The 8,025-nt window shown below is 54.6% G+C and overlaps 1 long non-coding RNA gene across 2 annotated transcripts; it reads right to left on the bottom strand.

Annotated features, from left to right (window-relative positions):
* Nucleotides 1-452: 452 nt before the first annotated feature.
* Nucleotides 453-1,273, bottom strand: LOC123185145 (uncharacterized). Of its 2 annotated transcripts, none has more exons than XR_006493206.1 (2): nt 1,025-1,273; nt 453-951 (listed from the first exon to the last, which is right to left on the bottom strand). It is a non-coding gene; the product is annotated as an uncharacterized lncRNA (long non-coding RNA). The 2 variants fall into 2 exon arrangements; XR_006493205.1 differs by having other exon boundaries at nt 453-948.
* Between the last annotated feature and the right edge of the window lie 6,752 nt (nt 1,274-8,025).

Here is an 8,025-nt window from a genome sequence, read left to right as displayed (position 1 = left end):
AGCTATAGTCGTATCGAGGATGTTACAACTTCAACACCGATGGGTTACACACAAGCGCCGTGAGCGAGTTGATCAAAAAGAGAAGACCCGCCCATGTAGCCAGCCAGACCATGATGGCCGCACCCGTCACCATCTTGCTCCTCATGGCACGCGTCGCATTCTTGCGTGCGGCAAGTCTCTCGATGACATGAGCGTACACAGTGAATACAGTTTGTGTTTTTTTTTGTGTGGCAACGGACCTCACGGTCACGTCATACACTGCGCGCCCACAGTTTGCTGAAAAACGCTCGCACGCTCCAAAAGTATAACTGAGAGCTTGCCAAGATGGATACGGTGATCACGAGTTGTCGGTTGTCCATCAGAGGCCGCAGCACAACAGAACGCGCAGGTCAGCGCTTACACCTTGTACAGTCTGATGACACGCAGTAGAGCTACCGCGCTTTTGACCGAGATACCATGGAAAACAACTTGATGATTATTTATACTAACAGGATAATGGAACAGCCGACACACTCCAGTCTTAATGGACACGATTTGCACCATACAACACTCACACGGAGTCTAATACAAGTTTCCCTCTCATTAGTAACGCGCCCACCACGACACAGCTTCCAGATACATTTTTTTGGGTGTTTTCACAGCCTTGATTACTCGCCTTAGGACCTACATAACTTATGACCATCGACATCACAGATGCAAAGATCAAGCAGACGGTACACCAGACCAAGCCGAGACGCAGATGAAGAACAGAATTACCATCAGTAGAAACGCAACGAGCCGTGAGCTGAAGCTCTGTCAGCGCCTTGCTTTGCACAGGGCTTGCTCCAGAGACATGTGCAGTAGTGCGTTCTTGCCCTCCATGCGAACGATCTTGCTTCGCAGATCGAGGAGTAGCTGTCTAAGGTAGGGGCTAGCCCTCGGGTCAAACCAGCGCCAGAACCCGCATCCCTGCTGCCATATCACACAATATTATCATATCAAGAACACGCACAGAAGATGGCTATAAGAGTCAGATCTCACTTACCGTCGCCCGTGAACAGCACAGGTACCTCCGGCCGGGATTGGCGTCGGTCCAAGAGGTCAGGAGCGGTGCCTTTCGGCCGCAGTAGCAGTTAACGGAAGGCTCGTAGTCCATGGGGTGCACGCGATACGGGATGGGAGAGGTACCTCCGCTCCGGAAACGAGAAGAGGCAGAGCTGCCATGGCTACCGGATGACATTGTGAGCAGTGAGATGGCCTGCGCGCTCTCTAGAGAGCCTGCGTTGTGGCTTTGTGTGTGGAGTGGACGAGTCCATGAAAAAGTCTTGCAGCCTTTTTATAACCAGTGGGGTATCAATCCATGTCGTCACAACTCACAAGCTTGCCCAGAAAAAAGATTTTCTTTTGAGCGTTTTCGTCCCCTCTAGCGCGCGACAGGCAGCCATCCGCGCCAAGCGTACACATTACCGTTGCGGCGAATGCGCGGGACAATGTTTTGCGTGAACGATGGCATTTAAGCCTAGTCGATTCCATTTTATGGGGCCGTAAAAGTCGTCTGAATAACCGATTTATCACACACTAGGAACTGAGGAAATACCTCGTGAAGAACCGAAACCGGTTGATGCTGGGAGTGGATCCGACAAGACCAATGATGGAACCGATGGATTTATAGGAGAGGGGGACTGGTAATCGCGGATCGGGAACCGCCGAAAATCGTTGATGGGCCCGTCAGAGTTAACTTCGAAGCATGGGCACCCTTTTCATTCGTGGAACCGATATCGGTTACGGAGGACGCGAACCGCATTATCACACACTCGGAACACACGAGGCAAACTATCTCAGGTGGAACAGACGAGACAAGCGACGGAGCCAACTGATTTTTGAGGGGAGGGGACTAGTAACCGTGACACGGAAACACCGAGAATCAATGATGGGGCCGTCGAAGTTAACTTCGAAGCAGGGGCACCCTTTTGTTCGTGGAATCGGTATTAGTTACCAAGGATGCTAACCACTTTATCACACAATCAATGATGGAACCAATCGGTTATGGAGGACGCGAACCGCCTTATTACACACTCGGAACCAACGAGGCAAACCATCTCAAGTGGAAACCGACGATATCAACCATGGAGCCGGTGGATTTAAGGGGGAGGAGGGTCGGTAACCTCGGTACGGGACGTGCCAAAAAACAGTGATGGGTCCGTCAAAGTTAACCTCGATGCACGACCACCCGTTTGTTCGTGGAACCGATATCGGTTACGGAGGACGCCAACCGCCTTATCACACACTCGGAACCGACCAGGCAAACCATCTCAGGTGGAACCGAAGATATCAACCGTGGAGCCAGTGGATTTAGGGGGGAGGAGGGCCGGTAACCTCGGTACGGGAACCGCCAAAAATAAGTGATGGGTCCGTCGAAGTTAACCTCGATGGACGTGCACCCGTACGTTGGTGGAACCGATCGGTTAGGGAGGACGCGAACCGCCTTATCACACACTCGGAACCGACGAGGCAAACCATCTCAGGTGGAACTGACGATATCAACCATGGAGCCGATTGATTTAGGGGGGAGGAGGGTTGGTAACCCTGATACAGGACCCGCCAAAAATCAGTGGTGGGTCCGTCGAAGTTAACCTCGATGCACGGCCACCCGTTTGTTCGTGGAACCGATATTGGTTACGGAGGACGCCAACCGCCTTATCACCCACTCGGAACCGACCAGGCAAACCATCTCAGGTGGAACCGAAGAGATCAACCATGGAGCCGATGGATTTAGGGGGGAGGAGGGCCGGTAACCTCGGTACGGGAACCGCCAAAAAAAAGTGATGGGTCCGTCGAAGTTAACCTCAATGCACGTGCGCCCATTCGTTCGTGGAACCGATCGGTTACGGAGGACGCGAACCGCCTTATCACACACTCAGAACCGACGAGGGAAACCATCTCAGCTGGAACTGACGATATCAACCATGGAGCCGATGGATTTAGGGGGGAGGAGGGCCGGTAACCCTGGTACGGGACCCGCCAAAAATCAGTGATGGGTCCGTCGAAGTTAACCTCGATGCACGGCCACCCGTTTATTCGTGGAATCGATATCGGTTACGGAGGACGCCAACCGCCTTATCACACACTCGGAACCGACCAGGCAAACCATCTCAGGTGGAACCAAAGATATCAACCGTGGAGCCGGTGGATTTAGGGGGGAGGGGGGCCGGTAACCTCGGTACGGGAACCGCCAAAAATAAGTGATGGGTCTGTCGAAATTAACCTCAATGCACGTGCGCCCGTTCGTTCGTGGAACCGATCGGTTACGGAGGACGCGAACCGCCTTATCACACACTCAGAACCGACGAGGCAAACCATCTCAGGTGGAACTGATGATATCAACCATGGAGCCGATGGATTTAGGGGGGAGGAGGGCCGGTAACACTGGTACGGGACCCGCCAAAAATCAGTGATGGGTCCGTCGAAGTTAACCTTGATGCACGGCCACCCGTTTGTTCGTGGAACCGATCAGTTACGGAGGACGCAAAATGCCTTATCACACACTCGGAACCGACCAGGCAAACCATCTCAGGTGGAACTGACGAAATCAACCGTGGAGCCGGTGGATTTAGGGGGGAGGAGGTCCGATAACCCGGGTACGGGACCCGCCAAAAATCAGTGATGGGTCCGTCGAAGTTAACCTCGATGCACGTGCGCCCATTCGTTCGTGGAACCGATCGGTTACGGAGGATGCGAACCGCCTTATCACATACTCGGAACCGACGAGGCAAACCATCTCGGGTGGAACTAATGATATCAACCATGGAGCCGATGGATTTAGGGGGGAGGAGGTCCGGTAACCCTGGTACGGGACCCGCCAAAAATCAGTGATGGGTCCGTCGAAGTTAACCTCGATGCACATGCGCCCGTTCGTTCGTGGAACCGATATCGGTTAGGGAGGACGCCAACTGCCTTATCACACACTCGGAACCGACCAGGCAAACCATGTCAGGTGGAACCGAAGATATCAACCGTGGAGACGGTGGATTTAGGGGGGAGGAGGGCCGGTAACCCTGGTATGGGAACAGCTAGAAATAAGTGATGGGTCCGTCGAAGTTAACCTCGGTGCACGTGTGCCTATTCGTTCGTAGAACCGATCACTTACGGAGGACGCGAACCGCCTTATCACACACTCGGAACCGACGAGGCAAACCATCTCAGGTGGAACTGACGATATCAACCATGGAGCCGAATGATTTAGGGGGGAGGAGGGCCGGTAACCCTGGTACGGGACCCGCCAAAAATCAGTGATGGGTTCGTCGAAGTTAACCTCGATTCACGGCCACCCGTTTGTTCGTGGAACCGATATCGGTTACGGAGGACGCGAACCGCCTTATCACATACTCGGAACCGACGAGGCAAACCATCTCAGGTGGAACTGACGATATCAACCATGGAGCCAATGGATTTAGGGGGGAGGAGGTCCGGTAACCCTGGTACGGGACCCGCCAAAAATCAGTGATGGGTCCGTCAAAGTTAACCTCGATGCATGTGCGCCCGTTCGTTCGTGGAACCGATATCGTTTAGGGAGGACGCCAACCGCCTTATCACACACTCGTAACCGACCAGGCAAACCATGTCAGGTGGAACCGAAGATATCAACCGTGGAGACGGTGGATTTAGGGGGAGGAGGGCCGGTAACCCTGGTATGGGAACAGCCAAAAATAAGTGATGGGTCCGTTGAAGTTAACCTCGGTGCACGTGCGCCCGTTCGTTCGTGGAACCGATCGGTTACAAAGGACGCGAACCGCCTTATCACACACTCGGAACCGACGAGGCAAACCATCTCAGGTGGAACTGACGATATCAACCATGGAGCCGATGGATTTAGGGGGGAGGAGGGCCGGTAACCCTGGTACGGGACCCGCCAAAAATTAGTGATGGGTCCGTCGAAGTTAACCTCGATGCACGGCCACCCGATTGTGCGTGGAACCGATCGGTTACGGAGGACGCGAACCGCCTTATCACACACTCGGAACCGACCAGGCAAACCATCTCAGGTGGAACTGACGATATCAACCATGGAGCCGGTGGATTTAGGGGGGAGGAGGTCCGGTAACCCGGGTACGGGACCCGCCAAAAATCAGTGATGGGTCCGTCGAAGTTAGCCTCGATGCACGTGCGCCCGTTCGTTCGTGGAACCGATCGGTTACGGAGGACGCGAACCGCCTTATCACACACTCGGAACCGACGAGGCAAACCATCTCAGGTGGAACTGACGATATCAACCATGGATCCGATGGATTTAGGGGGGGGAGGCCCGGTAACCTTGGTACGGAACCCACCAAAAATCAGTGATGGGTCCATCAAAGTTAACCTCGATGCACGTGCGCCCGTTCGTTCATGGAACCGATATCGGTTAGGGAGGACGCCAACCGCCTTATCATACACTCGGAACCGACCAGGCAAATCATGTCAGGTGGAACCGAAGATATCAACCATGGAGACGGTGGATTTAGGGGGGAAGAGGGCCGGTAACCCTGGAACGGGAACGGCCAAAAATAAGTGATGGGTCTGTCGAAGTTAACCTCGGTGCACGTGCCCCCGTTCGTTCGTGGAACCGATCGGTTACGGAGGGCGCGAACCACCTTATCACACACTCGGAACCGACGAGGCAAACCATCTCAGGTGGAACTGACGATATCAACCATGGAGCCGATGGATTTAGGGGGGAGGAGGGCCGGTAACCCTGGTACGGGACCCGCGAAAATTAGTGATGGGTCCGTCGAAGTTAAACTCGATGCATGGCCACCCGTTTGTTCGTGGAACCGATATCGGTTAGGGAGGACGCCAACCGCCTTATCACACACTCGAAACCGACCAGGCAAACCATCTAAGGTGGAACCGAAGATATCAACCGTGGAGACCGTGCATTTAGGGGGGAGGAGGGCCGGTAACCTCGGTACGGGAACCGCCAAAAATAAGTGATGGGTCCGTCGAAGTTAACCTTGATGCACGTGCACCCGTACGTTGGTGGAACCGATCGGTTAGGGAGGACGCGAACCGCCTTATCACACACTCAGAACCGACGAGGCAAACCATCTTAGGTGGAACTGACGATATCAACCATGGAGCCGATTGATTTAGGGGGGAGGAGGGTTGGTAACCCTGATACAGGACCCGCCAAAAATCAGTGGTGGGTCCGTCGAAGTTAACCTCGATGCACGGCCACCCGTTTGTTCGTGGAACCGATATTGGTTACGGAGGATGCCAACCGCCTTATCACACACTCGGAACCGACCAGGCAAACCATCTCAGGTGGAACCGAAGAGATCAACCATGGAGCCGGTGGATTTAGGGGGGAGGAGGGCCGGTAACTTCGGTACGGGAACCGCCAAAAATAAGTGATTGGTCCGTTGAAGTTAACCTCGATGCACGTGCGCCCGTTCGTTCGTGGAACCGATCGGTTACGGAGGACGCGAACCGCCTTATCACACACTCGGAACCGACGAGGCAAACCATCTCAGGTGGAACCGAAGATATCAACTTTGGAGCCGGTGGATTTAGGGGGGAGGAGGGCCGGTAACCTCGGTGCGAGAACTGCCAAAAATAAGTGATGGGTCCGTCGAAGTTACCCTCGATGCACGTGCGCCCGTTCGTTCGTGGAACCGATCGTTTATGGAGGACGCGAACCGCCTTACCACACACTCGGAACCAACGAGGCAAACCATCTCAGGTGGAACTGACGATATCAACCATGGAGCCGATGGATTTAGGGGGGAGGAGGGCCGATAACCCTGGTACGGGACCCGCCAAAAATCAGTGATGGGTCCGTCGAAGTTACCCTCGATGCACGGCCACCCGTTTGTTCGTGGAACCGATTGGTTACGGAGGACGCGAACCGCCTTATCACACGCTCGGAACCGACCAGGCAAACCATCTCAGGTGGAACTGACGATATCGACCGTGGAGCCGGTGGATTTAGGGGGGAGGAGGTCCGGTAACCCGGGTACAGGACCCGCCAAAAATAAGTGATGGGTCCGTCAAAGTTAACCTCGATGCACGTGCGCCCGTTCGTTCGTGGAACCGATCAGTTACGGAGGACGCGAACCGCCTTATCACACACTCGGAACCGACGAGCCAAACCATCTCAGGTGGAACTGACGATATCAACCATGGAGCCGATGGATTTAGGGGGGAGGAAGTCCGGTAACCCTGGTACAGGACCCGCCAAAAATCAATGATGGGTCCGTCGAAGTTAACCTCGATGCACGTGCGCCCGTTCGTTCGTGGAACCGATATCGGTTAGGGAGGATGCCAACCGCCTTATCACACACTTGGAACCGACCAGGCAAACCATCTCAGGTGGAACAGAAGATATCAACCGTGGAGACGGTGGATTTAGGGGGGAGGAGGGCCGGTAACCCTGGTACGGGAACAGCCAAAAATAAGTGATGGGTCCATCGAAGTTAACCTCGGTGCACGTGCGCCCGTTCGTTCGTGGAACCGATCGGTTACGGAGGACGCGAACTGCCTTATCACACACTCGGAACCGACGAGGCAAACCATCTCAGGTGGAACTGACGATATCAACCATGGAGCCGATGGATTTAGGGGGGAGGAGGTCCGGTAACCCTGGTACGGGACCCGCCAAAAATCAGTGATGGGTCCGTCAAAGTTAACCTCGATGCACGGCCACCCGTTTGTTCGTGGAACCGATATCGGTTACGGAGGACGCCAACCGCCTTATCACACACTCGGAACCGACCAGGCAAACCATCTCAGGTGGAACCGAAGATATCAACCGTGGAGACGGTGGATTTAGGGGGGAGGAGGGCCGGTAACGTCGGTACGGGAACCACCAAAAATAAGTGACGGGTCCGGCAAAGTTAACCTCGGTGCACGTGTGCCCGTTCGTTCATGGAACCGATCAATTACGGAGGACGCGAACTGCCTTATCACACACTCGGATCTGACGAGGCAAACCATCTCAGGTGGAACTGGCGTTATCAACCATGGAGCCGATGGATTTAGGGGGGGGGAGGACTGGTAACCCTGGTACGA

The sequence above is a fragment of the Triticum aestivum genome, chromosome 2A (genome assembly GCF_018294505.1).
Source record: "Triticum aestivum cultivar Chinese Spring chromosome 2A, IWGSC CS RefSeq v2.1, whole genome shotgun sequence".
NCBI lineage: Eukaryota > Viridiplantae > Streptophyta > Magnoliopsida > Poales > Poaceae > Triticum > Triticum aestivum.
This window is presented reverse-complemented; position numbering and strand designations above follow the sequence as displayed.